Source organism: Lagopus leucura, unplaced genomic scaffold, assembly GCF_019238085.1.
Source record: "Lagopus leucura isolate 7727_CA_CO unplaced genomic scaffold, USGS_WTPT01 Super-Scaffold_100004, whole genome shotgun sequence".
Lineage (NCBI taxonomy): Eukaryota > Metazoa > Chordata > Aves > Galliformes > Phasianidae > Lagopus > Lagopus leucura.
The window spans coordinates 41,347,290-41,363,582 of record NW_024962264.1 but is presented as its reverse complement, the minus strand read 5'-3'; the positions used below and the strand labels follow the sequence as shown (position 1 = coordinate 41,363,582).

Below are 16,293 nucleotides of genomic sequence, written 5' to 3'. Positions count from 1 at the left end.
TCTGTTTTCTTTCTGTTGAAAATTTTGCATTTACACAGCAGAGATTGTTACATTTTCCTGACATTTCATGACATTGGAAAGTGTCTTTGAGCTGCAATTTATCATTTTTGTATGTATATTCATTTGTTCAGACCTATGGATATATACACTGATCCGTAGGAGTTGTGACTCTTAACATATCATAATGATGTCCTCTGTTTTTTCAAAGATGAAAACAGAGCATGTGCTCTAATTGTATAGCCTAATTGGAGAAGAAATGCATATTTCCATCTGATTACATCCTCTGAAGCATCATCAGCTGCTATATACTACCACTTCAGTAAATATTTTCTATTTCTCCTATTGTTTGACCACTGGGAGTTATCGGAAATAATAAAGGCATATGTTGAACACAGATCCACATGAAGCTCTTAAGAGCATGTAGATGGTTGAAACTGATTTCTCCTATCTACCATCAAAAGAAATGCTCTTTTATTAAGCAATATGTCTTCTGAAACATTTATTACTCAGCGCATGCTCTTAAATATTTAGTTATAAACAGACAAAAAAAAAAAAAAAAAACCTACGATTATATAATGAGTTTAAAACAAGAGTGATGGCCATAAGCAAACTATATCCAAGGCTGGCTCAAATTTTAGGTAAACATAGAACAAGTGCTGCTGTGTTAGCAGAATAATAGAAAGACAGAAAACTAATGACAATAGGGGAGGATTTATACAAATATATATATTTATATTTTCCTTCCCTGAACTCTGCTGTTCATATACAACACTGTACCCTTTAATTTTATCAGAAAGTTAACATTCTATTATGAATTGAAAATGTCTCAAAAATCTACTGCTAAGAGATTTCCTTTCTTTTCCTTTGCACTTGTCAATGTAAGTGGGTGTTTTTTTTTGCATCCAAACCAATCCTTTTCTAATTCCCTTACATTTGTCTTCTGAGGATTTACCACATTCTATATTTGTAGCTTTTACGTTTATACTTCTTTTTCAAAAAATACTTCATTATCCATGACTTGTCACAATATTTTGAGTAATAAAAAACACAGAACTAGAATTTGTTTCTGAATTACTATTATTATTCTAAAATTCTTGTTCTAAAAGGGTATATTTACTTTACAATTTGTAAAAAGTATATGAGGAATATATACCTGACCAGAAATCTCATAGTTATTGTTTATTTACTGTCATGAATGAAAATCAAGGGATAGGCAAAGGAAGTGATTTCACATGTCAAATTTAAAATAGATAGATAAATAAATAAGAAATCTCTAGAGGGCTTCTTTAATTTTGTCTAATTTTCAAAAAACAAAACTATTCCAAGTGATGACTAGCTGGTCACAGGTGCAAAGTGAATCCGGGGCTCTAGATGCTGGGTTTATATGGATTTACATATATAAGAGAAGGCATTTTTTCTGGTATGAAGATAGGAAGTGGCAAAATTCAAATGATTTGAATTCTTGAGATATTGAAGGAAAGTTTGAAAATGTGCTAATTCTCCCTTTACATTAGTTTTCAGAATGTGTTTTCTCCTAACCAAGAGCCTATCTTTAATGTTATCAATTTGATGTTTTAATTAATATTTTCCATTTATTTTTGTAATTAATATCATTAATATTAGGAATCACTATTTAGTCATCTCAATTCTTTCTAATGATGGTAAGTCCCTGCAACATTAAATGTTTAAGTCTTTTCTTAAGGTGAGCTTCAGAATTTAGTTTTAAATTACATGAAATTAGAATAAGAGCACCGAAATTTGTTGATGTCCTCCTTAAACAGAAGGATAGCATTGAGATGGAAGCAGAGTCAGAATACAAGGCATCTTTCTTTTTGCTTCAAAACAGACTTTTTCTTCTTTGGCACTGCTGATGTCCTCAAAATGGTGGCCTTGTAACCCACCATGCAAAGATGCAATTCTTTCACAGCAGAACCACAGGGGAGAAAGTTCACAGGTCACAGTCTTTGATTGCCTATACTATTCATCAAGAGTGAAAACTGCAAACACTTACCCTGAGGGCAGGGGAAAATAGAAATTTCGTGTGAATCTCAAAATGCCCAATAGGTGAGTAATAAAAACTAATAGAGGTTACAGATTCAGTACCTAATCTTCTCTTTAATGTAATTAATTGGAAACCTTTTATTGTCTCGAACAGTGCCAGCACTGGGCCTTGCAGTCTCTAAGTAAATCTGCAGTAAAATGTTTTCTGTATCTATCTTACGTTAAAGGAGTCATACAAATATCATATCTGAACATTTCACCAATCATTTTGTTCAGTTCAGATACTGTGCTAAAAATAAAGGTATAATTTATCTACGCCATCAATCTGAAAGTGGAATTGCTGTAGGTCACAAAGAGTATTTCGAGGTGGAAGAGAACCTCATCGTATAAACATACAAGAGGTAATTAGGATCACACAACAAGGAAAACCAATATCATGATTTGTATTAAGGATTTTGCATGCTTAAGAATTAAACCATGAAATTTTTTTGTTAATTAAAACATTTCTTCATAAGGAGGACTCACAGAATTTCTTAAGAAACAGCACATGTAAATACACCCACTGAAAGATTAATTCCCAGACAAAATATGTTCTTTTCTGATAGAAGTGCAAATCCAAAAAAGAAAATTTACATCTGACAAAGACTTCTTTTAAACCTGAAGCAAAATATATTCCACAATCTGATTTCCATTAGTGAGCTCACTAGCAGATTTTGTAAAGGCTTGTTGTAGGCATATTTATGAGGTCCCTTATTCCCTTCCACTGAAAAAAATATATCTGCAACACTAGTGAACAATTTTTAAGTGTGTGACACTTCTGTTCAAAGGAAAATGTCAGTATTGCAAAAGCTTTCCTTAAGATAGGAAACAACATCTTTTTTTACAGTGTTTCTTTTACTTAAAGCCAGGACTAAAATGCTTGTGGTCTCTACAGTTGCTTTTAACATTTCACACTTTGCAAAATGGGATGAGAATGTAAATAATCATATCTAAATTAGCATCCTGAACTTACTAGTTTGTATATTCTGTAAGTTTGTTTGGATTTGTTGCTTTGAACTAGAAAGGCATGATATATAATGAAGAAACCTCTCAAAAATATTCCTTCTGAAGTGATTCCAGTTTAGGGTAAAATGCTGCTCTCCCTTGCTCACAGATACATTAAAATAATCTTTTTTTTTTTTTTTCAGCTGATCTATAGGTTGAGGGGGCTGTATTTCTGGAAAGCTAAAAGAAACATATATGTTGCCCATAAATCAAAAAGTTCACATTTAAACGATATTAAATAATTAAGTTCTTACACTGGAGAACATCACAGCTTCCCTGTCATCCTGGCCCACACTCCCCATCTCCTCCTGCTATCTGTGCTATGAGACAGTGTCAAAGGAACTAATCAGTAGCCAATCCTCTGTGAACAGCTACAAAAAAAATCAGTCTTATCCCCTGTTAATTCTGAAACACAGGCAGGTGGTTGGTCTGGTAATGGTCCTGATCTGCAGCGAGTGCAAGTCAGCATTGCTTTACTTGTATACAATTAAACCAACTCACACCATCTAAGAATACACTTTAGGATTTAGTTTAGCTGATGCCAGAGCCAACAAAAAGTAATCCTTGATTCTTAAAATCGAGGTCAACTTAGGCAAGAAGTAAGTTATTGCTTGCTTTTGTTTGTTTATCATTCAGAGTGTTGTTGTTTTATCTTTTATTAAGAAAGGAAAGATAAGTGCATCGGTGCGTCTTTCAACCCTTAAAACATTTTATAGATCTGTGTAGACAACTGATGTTATCTTCAAAGGCAATAGTAAGAAAATATACTCTGTAAATTGTATTTTATCCTCATGGTATAAAGATTTGAACTTTTTTTTTTTCCTTTTGTAATAGCTGTAGGGATTCATAAAGCAAGTATATGAAAAATTAAAATTTCTCCATATTTTGCAAATGCTTCACCATTCGTGCTATAGGCAAGCTAGAAAAGATAGGTATGACAGTGATTAGGAATGGATACATTATTGCTACATTATAATGCACAAACAGGTTTCATTTTCTTCTGTGTAATATTAGAAGCTCAAATGTATTGAATCACAGCATCTTATCATCACTCAACTTTTAAATTAAGGCAGCAATCATTGATTTGTATCAGGAATAAAGAAGTTCCCTTGTCACATTACTTACTGATACATGGGGTATCATTCTGATTAAGTAGAGGAGTATGAAATAGGGTCATTAAGAATTATTTGCATGCATGCAAATATATATATATTCATTTTTACTGTTAAGATCTTCAAAGTGGCAGTCTCTTTATCTACTATTAGCTGCTAAGAAATATAAAAGCATAAACATTCAACGTCTGCTCAAACAGTTTTTCATTTTGTAGAGTTTAAAGATAAAATGTAAATGCAGTATACCTAAAAGTTAAAAATATATATGTGATAAAGGAATGCAATCATATCTAATACTGCTAGATATCACAGGAGTTCAAGATAGAAACCACTTTGGTAGCTAAAAATCATTCCATTCTCTAGCTAGTAGTAACTAATGATTTACTTCTAAAATTAGTGAAAAAATGTCCAGCCAGTAAGTTAAACAAATGGGTGAAAGTGGCTGTTGTGTGTGCATAATTCATTTTCACCTTTTCATGCTGCAAACTGCATGTGTGAGGAGTCTTGTGGGCTCTATTTTTTCCCATGAAGAAAGCTTGCAGAATCACATTTTCTGTGTATTTGTGCATTATATTGCTTGTATTTCATGTTTGCTGGAATTCTCATATTCACGAACATTAATAGTGAATTTTTTGAGAGGTAAATATGTCTAGACCTATTTTCAAAGTAATATATAGCTCAGGAAAGAAAAGGCAGCATAGTCTGATCCTATAATTACAATTCCTCCTCAAAAAAAAAGTAATAGTGCAATTGAGTTGTTGGGCTTCCATGTGCATTTCCTTAGAAACTTTAATCAAGATTCTTGAAAGTGAAATGATTTCCTAACTATTCCTATTCCTCAATTTTATTAAACTAATCACTCATTTCTGAAAGCTATTATTGATTAGGACAGATGATTTAAAAAACTGATCATTATTGTGTTTCTCTGTTTCATTGGGAAAATTACAGGGAAAGCACAGATTTGCAGTGATGATGAGTCAGAGACAAATGGCAATATAGGAAACATTCCATACTGTGATATTTTGGTATACACTTAGCCAGTCAATTTTATAAATTATAGCACACCAATGCCAAATTATATCTAAATCATAAATAAATGTATCTTAGAAAAACAGAGAGCTCACTAAATGTACACTTGTGTTTAAATAAAAGAAAATTGAGCAATATAGCATGTGATTTTGATACTGCATTCATTTGTAAACCTTTGATTTGAGGCTTACTGCTTTTGTTCTAAATAAGACAACCATGTAGTATTAAATGTCATATAAAATAGACCCAAATTAACTTCCAAGAGTGGCTGAAATCCAAGGGCTACTCCAAAAGTAATACCTTCTATGTTATTATTCTGGCCCACCACATCAGTGGAGGATGTTGGTTGTATGGCAGTAGAAGATGAGCCTTCCTGACAATATTCCATTATATTTGGTTGACATATGACAGATGGCAGCAAAAAATGCTGAAAATGAAAGTTTTTTCAGTACAAGGCTAACTCCACTGTTTATTAATAGTCCTGGACTGATAACTGCCCTAACTAAAGTACACTGTAGAGATATTACTATTGGGCCTGGTTTTGCTTTTACTCCACCATTTCATTTGATGATTCTAGTGGAAATCAAACCCTTATCTTAATAGATACATTCCAACACGTCATAATAATACTGTTCATTATTTTCAAATAAAGCACTTAGAAAATCTGATTTTACTTAACATATTCCTGCTATTCAAGAGAAATGACATAATAAACCATTAAACTAAATTACTTCTTCACTGTGAGGGTGGTGAGACACTGGAACAGGTTGTCCTGTGAGGCTGTCAATGCTCTCGGCAAGCATGCAAGGCCAGGCTGTATGGAACTTTGAGCAACGTGGTTAGAGGGAGGTGTGTTTGCCTGTAGCAGGGTGTTGGATCTAGATGATATTAAAGATCCCTTCCAACACAAACCATTGTATGGTTCTGTGAAATGATTCTATGACTTAAAACAAGCACTTTATTCCCCCCTTCTATGCATGCATTTAGAGCCACAGCTTTTCTAAGTTTTATTGGAATCACTTTCAAGTCAGTTCTACCTTTGCACTGGAGCTTTCATCTAGAAGACTCCAAAGTGAGGAAAAAAATAAAATGCAGCAAACGCATAGACTTTCTAAATTCTGATACAGTTCAAACAAGTTTATGTCTGTATTTCCTGTTTTGAAATGTTTTTACCTGCATTAGCCTTGTTTTCTGCCAATGCTAAAGAAATTAATAAGACTCAAAGACTTAAGTAGAATTCATACCTTAAAACTTATTTTAATTTCCTAACTTACACCAATACCACACTGCTGTTTCAAGAAATATCAGGTGATGTATATGTTTATGTGGATAAGAGAATTGTATTACTCCATTCTTAATACAGATTAAACAAACCAAATTGGAATAAATATTCTTACTAAATTCAGTTCATGACATGGTTTTTCATGGACAGTTAGCAAAATGTATAGCCAGCAGGGCTTAAAGGAAATAATTGCTGATATTAGTCTAGTTTTTATTTATTTTTTGCATAACTAAATGCAATGTACTCTATGTTACAACTGTATATAATACCAGGTTGTAGTAGCATTTACTCAACAAGCAATTTGTATTTACACTCCATGTGATTCATTCATCTGTCCAGATGATCTATTTGAGATAGGAATCTGATTAAATATAGATTGGATGTAAACAACCATATCCTATCTTTCAAAAAAATTATATGACTCACCTTCTATAAAGATGTGAGAACATCTAAAAATGGTAACACTCTGAAGAGCTAACACAGTTTGGGTTTGGCACAAAAAATGAAGCTCAATTTGTCAGATTTTTGATCTTTTGCTAATTATTTTTACTTCCTATTATTTGTAGGTGATGCACTTTGTACAGGAGACTGATCAAATATTTTTACCTATCTTTAGTGTGCTACAGGCATTATATTACACAGAGAAGGGCTGAGTGAATAAGAACATAAGATTTTTTATTATAATTCATTTTAAGATTTTTATTTAGAATTTCTCTTTATGACAGAAGTAGTTATCTTGAAAATTTAGTTTTTTTTTTTTTTTTTTTTTTTTTTAATACATACCTTGTTTGTTAGGAGATAAAGAGCACATATTCTTTCTTTCTGCCTGCTACGAAGAATTGTACACTTACAGGACTTGACACATTCCTTTTAAAGTCAACATTTTGCATCTGTCAGTACATATAATGCCTAAAGCAATGAAGCATAAAAAGCAAACAAACAACTGTAAGAGAAAGAAAGGCTGCGTATGCTATTTTTTGGTGGTGGTGGTGGTGATATTTTTTTTTTATTTAAGAACATTATAGTTTGTAAAGAAATCTCTCAGAGCAGAATGCAGTGTTTATATGTGCATTGTTTACAGATGATATTCATTTAAGAGAGGCTTTGTGGTAAGCCCTTGTCAAATAGGATGTATAGATTCTAGTATGGACTACATGGTTATGAAAAAAAGATGTTTGGAGAGAGTAATAGTGAAGTGAGGATTTCTTCTTACTTTCTTCTTCTTGAAATAATCCCCTCTAATCTAATGGAGAAAAATCTAGTTCTGGAAATTTTATTTAAAATCTATGGATCATGTTTAAGCTTCTGTACAACTTACCACATGGTTTCTATAACCTTAAGAAGAAGATAAGGACAATCTTTTTTTAAAAAAAATGAAATTTTGAATATTTTACAGCAATTTCTGTAGGTAAGAGAGATATTTTGGCTAACATCATCTATTAGAATTCTTCCAGCACTTATTTTTGGCAGCAGCTTAATAAATTATTTTATGATAGAAAGCAAATCAGTAACATACAGTGTTTGTTTTTTTTTTTAATGTATAACAGTAATATTTTAGAGAAAACAGTTATTGTTTATTTGACAGATTGAGTTCTTGAAGGAGAAAAAAAAACAGAAAAAGAAATTGATGGAATGAAAGAGTCATGAAAAGAGCCCCCTCTGGGGTTTTCATTCAGATTTTACTTTCCAGAAGCCTTTCTGCTGCTTTAATTATGATGAACAGACATGAGACAATTTGCACTGTATTCCACATGTTGTTTCCTGGTGACAGACCTCCACCAGAAGTCTGATCACAGATCTGATCTTGATTAGATGCTAAAAAGATTTAAAGAGATAGAAGCTGATATGTGAAGTTTAATCTCAAGTCTTAAGAAGGACTAGCAGGGCTAAATTTCCGAAAGACAAGATAAGGAGCCATGTGTGTGCCATAAAGTGTGATGCAGCAAAACCAGATAATTCTGCAAAGAAAATCAATAGGTATATACATAAAAGCATGTGTAAAAATTTTGCAGTAATGTTCACATATAAACAGTGTATGCATAAATCCAAATATTTTGTAGAAATAAAGGAGCTGTCTACTTTTAAATGCATTTGATATTGCAGAAAAGTAGAAATCCTACATTTACACAATTTCTAAAAAGCACATGTCTAAGGAAAAATGGGTAATTATGCTCCTTACAATTACTAGAAACTCTAAAGAATCATCTAAAGTTTTAGGATTTTTACAATGTGGGTTACATTTCAAAAAGTTCCTGAGTCAATTGTCCCATTTTCACTGAAATCAATAGCAATCAGTTCTGGCTCCACACAAAAGACTCAGTCTTATTTAGGCCATTTTTCATGGTCATTTTTCATTCGTAGATGATTCCTTATTTATCTACTCGAATACAGAGTTTGAGCTAAGTGGATAACTTACTCAAGAAATGTGTGGCAGCTTGCCCAAAAAGACTACAGACTTCCAGAAATATAGCTGGCCTTGAATTCTTCCAGAGAGAGGGCATCTACAACCTGTTCCAGTGTCTCACCATTCTCACAGTAAATAATTTCGTCCTAATATCTTGTCTAAATCTATCCTCTTCTGGCTTAAAACCATTTCCTCTCATTCTGCCACTCCACGTCCTTCCCAGCTTTCCTGTAGGCTCCATTCAGGAACTGAAAGGCTGCTAGAAGGTCCACTTGGAGCCTTCTTCTCAGGTCTTCTTATGTTAAAAGCACTTAAGTTCCATAGTCACAAAGTTTGGCATTAATATTTGCCAAACAGCTGAATTTCTGCTTATCAGCATACAGAAGAGTTCCATTACTGACACTTCATAATGCCTCACTCAGCAGATGTTAAATAAAACCAGGATCCATAATCTAGGCACTTTATTTATTCAGATTCTTAGTCCACATTGTATTCCAACAATACTTATTAAATGTGTATGAAACAGCCCTATGTCCAGGTGGAGGCTAGTAATGAGCAGCATCCCCCCGGGGTCTGTCTTGGGGCTTAACATCTCTATCAATTATGTCGATGACAGAATTGAGTGCACCCTCAGCAAGTTTGCTGATGACACCAAGCTGAGTGACATGCTGGAAGGAAGGAATGCCGTTCAGAGGGACCTTGACGGGCTGAAAAGGTGGGTCTGGGTGAACCTGATGAGGTTCAAAACAGCAAAGTGCAGAGTTTTGCACTTGGACCAGAAGAATCCCAGGCATCCAAACAGACTAAAAGGAGAAGTCCTTGTGAGCAGCCCTGCAGAGAAGGACCTGGGGGTCTTGGTAGATGAAAAGTTTAACAAGAGCCAGCAGTGTGCCCTTGCAATTCAGAAAGCAAATGGTATCCTGGGCTTCATCAGAAGAGGGGTGGCCATCAGGGACAGGGACTCTGCTCTTGTGAGGACCCATCTGGAGTACTGTGTCCAGGCCTGGAGCCCCCAGTACAAGAAAGACAAGGAGCTGTTGGAGAGGGTCCAAAAGAGAGCCACGAAGATGATCAGGGGACTGGAGTACCTTCCCTATGAGGACAGGCTGAGGAACTGACTGGGCTTGTTCAGGCTGGAGAAAAGAAGGCTGCAGGGTAACCTCATTGCAGCCTTTCAGTACCTAAAAGGAGCCTATAAACAGGAGGGGAATCAACTCTTGGAAAGGGTAGATAACAGCAGGACAAGGGGAAATGATTTTAAGTTGAGGGAGGGAAGATTTAGGTTGGATGTCAGGGGGAAATTCTTTACAGAGAGTGATGAGGTGCTGGAAGAACAGGCTGCCCAAAGAGGTTGTGGATGCCCTGTCCTGGTGGTGTTCAAGGCCAGACTGGATGGGGCCCTGGGCAGCCTGGTCTACTATTAAATAGGGAGATTGGTGGCCTTGCATGGGGCAGGGGGGTTGGAGATTCACGATCCTTGAGGTCCCTTCCAACTCTGGCCATTCTGTAATTCTATGAAAATGGGATTCATAGAAAACCTCCTTTATTTTTTATTTTTTTCCAAAATAATACTGTTTTTGCTAATACATGAGTGTATGGGAACTGCTGAATCACAGCCTGAACCTCTGATTGACTACCTGAGGTGAGCAATGAACCAGCCCTGGGAGCACAGGTGAAGGCAAATCTCTTGTGCCGCCAGAAGGAGTGGAGCCTGGCTCCACCTCTCCTAGACCCCATTTAAGTGCTGACTACCACTGCAGGAGGATCTCTTTTTTGGAAATTGCTTCTCTGGGAGTTTTCTCAGCACGCCACAAACAAGGGTAAGCTTTCCATCCATTCTTCTTTAGTATGAGAACCTGTTTAGCTTAACTTTCCTGTATCTTTCCTCTGTATTTCTTAATTATGGCATCTGTATATTCATTGATTATACAATGAGGCAAAGCGTTTATGTAGCAGCTTGGAGTTTCTCAGTTAAAGATTGTTTTTCTCAAGATGAAACCTCAGTTGTTCTGAAGGGATGTTCAACTGACAAGCTATTTGGTGCGAAAGAGGGGAGAATCCTCTTTAGAACTTGTTTCTCTAGGAAAAAGCAAAAACAAATGTGGAACTAGATTAAATTCATTTTTGTGACAAAAGGGAATAGTAGGTTTACAACAATGGCGATAGAATTAATTTGGGAAATCTGAATTTTCTTCCTTCACCAGTTTGGGGAAGGCATTTGCATTTGATTCTCAGGTGTGTGCTTGCCTTGTTCTTTGAGCAGTAACATCTATCCCAGTTGTCATTCTACTTCATTGCAATCATATGTTCAGGTGTTTCAGTAAGAATTAATTAAGATTACTTGAGACAGCTAGGAAACCAGTGAATTTAAGCTTCCTATAGATAGTACACTTTTTTTCTTAAGTGGTGAAGTTAGAAGTTCACAAGCCCCCACCATGACACTGTTCCCTCATTTATGATAACACAACAGTTCGTCAACAGGCACTATCAACAGAATGATGAAAATATAAAGGGAATGAAAACCAAAGAGCCTTTGTAACGTGTTGTTCATGGAACTTTCAACCACCTTTGTCCACTAAGGAGTGACATACAACTGTAGAACATCTGTGTTTATCTACACCATGTTGCTTAGAGTTACCTAATTAGCATCAGCTACAGAGGCTCCTAAACTAAAAGTGAGGTAGCTCCACCAATGTGATTCACACCCTTCATACTTAGCCCTGTATGTAAATGAAATGAAGGAGAGAAAACATGATGCTTTCTGTATCAGAAATGCTAAATCATGGCCTGAAACAGTGATTGAGCACCTGGTGGCAAGGCAGAGCCAACCCAGGGGAACTCAGATGCATGCAATAGACCTAAGTGACTGGAAGGTTTAGGGATCCACCCTTCCCAGACCTCATTGAAACGTTGGCAGTGAGGCAAAAGTATTTTGCTGGAGATCTCTGCCTGCTGGAGGCATTCTGAAGGTAAGCAATCTTTTTCTTTTGTTTCTGTGTCTATGGCTGCTGCATTTGGGCTTGTTCTCTGCTGAAGCCTGGGATTGTGCCACTCCACTATTGCTGTACTTTCCATCATGTTATAGTATTACACTTCTGTTGGTCAAATTCCTTCAGTGATAACTTGGAGCAAAGTTGCACATCTTCTTATCTGCTTGATAATGTCTTAACCTCGCCCTGTGGAGCATTATTTGTATGACCATGTTAAGTGAGACATCTTTGATCTAGTACTGCATGGTGTGGTGTAGAAACATCCTACTGTAAATCAGCAGAGAGGGGAACAGGAACTGCTAGGAATTTCTGTTGTTTGGGATTGTGATGCACAATAGAGCCTTTCAGTGTCAAGGATTGTAGTAAGCATTTAAATATTCAATGTGTTCCAACGCAGGCAGTAGTATGAGATCTGTGTATATGGATTTGATAGTCACAGGTCTGAATCTTCAGTTCTTACAAGTAGATATCAGTGTGTAGTAGTAACTTGGAGCTGCTTTAATTTATATTTGCAATGATTTTTTCTTTTTTTTGTCATTGTTTTTTTCTATTATTTGTTTCTAACATCTTTAGTCTAACTGCCCATCCCTCTCTTTAGCTTTCCTCCCATGTAAAAGCATTATATGCTGTTGCAGGTTCTGAATTAACAAAAATTTAAACCTTGATAGATAATGATCTCATTATGCAAGGCTTTGTTTAGGTCTCATCTAAGATCATCAGGAGTAGAATGTATTATATTAGAAAGAAACTTAATGAGGAGACGGTTGATGATATACAAATATATGAAATGTTGATGGGGGAGGTGAAGATATGCACAAAGAAAACTCATTGCTCCATTCAAATATAAAATGTATGGTTAAGCTAAAATGAACACAGACATGAAAAGAGAAGGAAAAGGAAAGGAGTTTAATTTTCTTGAGACAGAGCTGTCTGAAAATTTTGCGTATGGCACTTACTATCTGTATGCTAAAGATGTAAAAGCACAGTGTCAATTCATCCTTGCATTAAATGGGCTAATGTTGGGATGTGGGAAAGTCAAGCTTAGCACAAAACATTCATCAGTTACTAACTCAGTGCTACTTAATGGGGTGTTGCTGCTCAACAGAAAATTTTAAAGTTTCTGCAGTTTCTAATAAGTTTGTAATAGTATTATCACCATGAAACTGCCTGTTCCTGCAACTGCAAGATACAACATTATGACTGTATTAAAATGCTGGTGTGTGAAACAATATTCCAGAATATTGTCTCAAAGCATTTGCTGGGACATTTTCATTCCGTAGTATTATGTATTGAGGACATAGTTCTTGATAGGGACAAACAGAAGATTACATTTCAATGTCTGAAGATAGCTACTAAAGCAACAGATAAAAATTTTGCAACAGATAAAAATCTTCAAGATGTCACAGTGTGTTTTAGTGGAAAAGGTAAGCTTTTAAAAGGAATGCAGAGGAGAGTGAGTACAATACAATATAACCTTTAAAGGAGAGCAGAGCTACAGCAGTGAATTTGAAAACTTAAAAAAAAAAAAATCTGAGGAAAGGATGAAGAAAACCATTTATCTATGTTGTGCTGTAGAGAAAGAAGCAGATGAAAAAGATACCTGTTTTACCCCAACTAACAATTAACCAGCTGTTAGTCCCCCCACAACCTCACCTTTGGAAAATGAGCCCCATTAGGATCTCTACAGATTATTTTTTTAAGCAACTCAGAAGACTGGAGATGATATTTAACTTCTTACGGTCCTCCAGTTTTCTTAAGTTCTGTGTTCTCTCTCTTCAGAGCTCCCCAGTCACTTATGCATACAGGCATACTTTGCAACATTCTGTAGAGACATGCGCTGTCTCTGAAGTGCTGCTGTCAACATTGCTTGCTTACTGTAGCTCAACCTAGATCATCTCCATAGCAAATAGGTGACCTAGAGCACTTGGAAAAATGCAGGCATTTTAAAAAAATATCAGCCTCAAAGGAAACACAGACTAAAAAGTTTCCATTTAAAAGAAAACACCTAATGTGAAGACAGATTGTCCCATCCTGTTTAGAAATCTGAGCCTAGAATGCACACTGAAATAGCTAAAACTTGAAAATATATATGTAAATAAAAGCAAACATTAAAAATATTTAACCAACATTCTGTAAATCAGATGAGACCAGGAAATTGTGAACTGTTCATTTTATATACTTGAGCTGCAAAGCAAAGGGCAAATTATCTGTATGTCATGCTTCTTGGAAACATTTTATTCTCAGTGGCAGTAAAGTGAAAGCCTTGCCTGTAAGATATCTATGAAAGCAATTTGAGAGGGATGGGACTTATTTGGTTTTCTTATGTTGCTTTTTTCTTTTCCCCTCAATGACATCTCTTTAGTAGCAGGCAAGATTTTGCCCTTTGTTTTCAGTTTGTATAATGTCATACTGTGCTTGAGTAACTTAGAAAGTGAAAATCAACCTGATACAACTTCAGTTTCTTGTGGAAAATATGGCTATATTTTCCTTAGCAAGTTGGTATTCAGAGGTAGGATATAACATCTGAAATACAACATTCTAAGAATCAGAGAGATATGTCACCCTTGGGGTACAGTGATGCTGAGAAATACAGAAGCCATTGCTCCTCATAAAGGAATGAAGTTTAAATAAAGATACCACAAACACAGCAATTCTGTGTCATGCCAAACAGAAGTCAAGCCAACATGAATGGGTCTTGCTTTGCTTGCAGCCCTATGAGCTACATCCAGTAAACATTCTTCAAACAACAACAGCATTAGTGTACTTTTCTAAATACTGAGCGTATATGTTCTTCAGAGAGAGGCATAAAAACAAAGGGCATGTTTTTACTTCCAATAACTTTATATATGGATAGGAAAAAATATATTCTTTACATTTTGAAGTCTCAGATTCAAAATTAAAATTCAGTTAAGGAGAAGTAACTAGTAAAATTTCTATAAGAATTATGACATTATAGTTAGGCTGTCAAATACAGGCATAGAGGGCAGCCCTAGAAAGTAAATCAGAAAATACAATTACAGTAACAAAAATAACAGAAGGTAAATGTTTTATTTTAAAACAACTGTGCAAGCAATAAATTACAAACTGTTGTTTTTTTCACAGCGAACAATGTGTCCAATGAACATACAATACATTTCTTCTGTCTTATCCAATAACCAATCTGAGTTGCTGCCATTGAATCCCATAGCTGCATAAGCAGCTTTTTTTTTTTTTTTTTTTTTTTTTTTTTTTGCAAGACTGCTGGGTCAGTCTCCCAGCCAGTAGTCACTAAGTTAATATTGTATTTTTTTGTATTACTGGATGAGCTGAAATTTTTTACACAGGAGGATAACAAATAACAAAATTATAGGCAAAAAGGCAGAGCAAAAATTCTAATTTCTACCAGCTATGTTGAATGTGTAAATTAGTTCAGATCTGATTTTCATTTTGAAAACTTTCAGTTGCACAGATGTCAATTAACATCTTTTTCTCCTGGTGAGAAAGAATATATTGCCTAGTCTTTGGGAAATATGTATTCCTACTTAAGATAAATCTATGGTTAGAAATACTTCAGATATTACTATTTGTGCAAGAAAAGCATGACTAATTCATTTCTCTCTTCAGAAATCCTGTATTTGGCAGAATCATGTTCTAGAGATACTGTAAAGCCTGTGTTATTCTGTGCCATTTCTTACTTTTAAAGATCTTCATTCTAATTAAACATTGTATTAACAACCAAATGCAGACAGGTTTTCCTGCTTTCAATCATATAAATTAAGCAATTCAATGGCTATATGCACATTAATTTACCTAGAAGTTAATGGAATTTGCCCACAGAGTTTCAATTCATACTCACACTCACAGAGCCATGCTGAAACTCCATTCACATTCCATATATTCTTGCCTGTGAAAAAAATAGCTGCACATGCATGTGATTGCCTCTCTGGATCCTTTTCAAAGCCTTCTTTAGGAATCTGAATACGCCCTTCTGTGGGAAAAAAAAACAGCAGAAGCAAAAAAGGAATGAAAGCACTTTAAGACCATCCTTCCTCCCAGAAGTTTCTCAGAACTCAATTGAGGGCTTCAGATATGAGAGATCCTAAAAGAGCAGGAAGGATCAAAGCCCCCAGCATCAAAACATTTTGGTTTCACCTTTCATTGCAGCTCCTACATACCACCACTAGTGTAGAAACAGTTAAGCAGGGAGAGGGAGGAGATGCAGCCCTGGGAAATATGTTCAAATTGGAATTCCACTGTAGAGGGAGCCTGGCAGAAAGGTTATCTAAGTAGTGCTATTTTTCTGCTTTGATCCCTGCTGGGAAAATGTGCGCCTTTCACTCTCCTAATGTCTGCCATCCCAGGGAAATTGCAGAGTAGAGAGACCTCCAAGAGTTGTATGAGCTATATGTACATATGCACAAACACTCAAACATATTGAGAGCATAGATCAGC

At 35.4% G+C, this 16,293-nt stretch overlaps 1 long non-coding RNA gene across 1 annotated transcript in view; it reads right to left on the bottom strand.

Annotated features, from left to right (window-relative positions):
* Positions 1-15,744, bottom strand: part of LOC122180372 — a 28,530-nt gene extending 12,786 nt beyond the window's left edge. The window contains exon 1 of the long non-coding RNA XR_006179036.1: positions 15,698-15,744. This is a non-coding gene — a long non-coding RNA (uncharacterized LOC122180372). The remainder of the gene's footprint in view (positions 1-15,697) is intronic.
* Between the last annotated feature and the right edge of the window lie 549 nt (positions 15,745-16,293).